The sequence below is a fragment of the Mastomys coucha genome, chromosome X (assembly GCF_008632895.1).
Source record: "Mastomys coucha isolate ucsf_1 chromosome X, UCSF_Mcou_1, whole genome shotgun sequence".
Lineage (NCBI taxonomy): Eukaryota > Metazoa > Chordata > Mammalia > Rodentia > Muridae > Mastomys > Mastomys coucha.
Window position 1 is genome coordinate 14,026,061 of NC_045030.1, and position 1,513 is coordinate 14,027,573.

Sequence of the window (1,513 nt, forward strand, 5' to 3'; positions counted from 1 at the left end):
AGAACAAGAACAAGAACAAGAACAAGAAGAAAAGGAGACTTGGTAAAATGAAGAGATTACCAACCTGAACTGGCTGCTCAAGTGCAAGAACTTTAAGTATTTTAGGGAATCAGCCCTGTCCAAGAAGTAGACAGTAACACCCCACAGGTCCCCACCTACTCCTTAATACCCTCCAATGACAGTCAGAATGTCAGCTGGAAGCCTTCCTGTTCCTCTAGCTGCCTCATATTTACGGCCATCCAGGACTCTCTGACCAAGTACCTGCCAGTGAAGGATATCTACAACTGGATCTAGGAACATTTCCTATATTTTACAAATGTTCCAATTGGATGGAAAAACTCTATGAGGTATAATTTGTCATTGAATAAGTGTAGTCAACAAAGTATTCACAGAGACAAGTCAGAGTATTGGCAAAGGATCATTTTGGTACATACACCTGTCATATAGACAAAATCTAATTTGAACTTTTAAAAAGACAACTTACTAGCCACTCCTCGGATACACCAAAGGCCTATCCACCTGTGAGGGAAGCTTCTTCAAGAAGAGTAGAGCCTGTCTGCAAGTTCTTGACGTTGATACCACCAATGTCATGGAACTTTTAAATACCCACCCTGAGATGCCTGCAAGTCTTTCTCCAGAAATGATAGAAAACAAAGCCCACATTCTGAGCAGAGAGCTGCTTCCTGGCATCTACCTACAGCTAGTCACTCTCACTAGGAGGAAAGGAGTCACCAGACACCAACCAGGTAGGGACTAAGAGCAAACCATCATGTGTCTTCAAGGTAGTCAGTAAAGACTGCAAGGAGGACCACAACTACGAAGTCCTCCAAAGCCCTGGACATCTCACTCACCAGTGACTTTAGATCCTCTTCCTCCTTTCCTCCTTTAACACCACTTCCACTCACACCACCTGCTCTGTTGATGACCTGAAGAGGAGCTTCCAGCATCATGAAAGCCACCACAACAAGACAAAGGAAGTTGGCTAGAAACCCAGCCAGGAAGAGGAAAAAAATATTCTGAGGAACAATGGGTGCTTCTTCCCAGTGCCTGGCTGCCAGTCAAAAGGGAGGATAAAAGATGCATAGAAAACTCACTGAGGGTGACTATGAGCAAATGAAAGAGGCAGCACAGTCATTTCTGCACTTGGCAGAAATTCCATTGCATTTAGAATTAATATTGTCACTAATTCAGATGGCAAAGGGATTAAAAAGGAGTAAAAGGACAACATAATCAAATCATTAATTTGGTTTGAGCTTATGATCATTTGATTTCAGTGTGCCAGAAGGTTCTAATAGTTTGTGATAAGACTGGCAATGTTACTTCCGGTCCCACAACACCCAGAGGAAGCTCCACTCCCAGGCACTCTAACATGCCCAGGATCAGAGGTGAGGAGGACATAACATCTGTCCCAACACCGGGAGTAACTGGGACCAGCGGGACCAAACACACAGGAACTCGGCCAGCCCAGTTTCCTTCTGGTCTATTTGGGCTGGCCGGTGCCCTGAGCAGACCT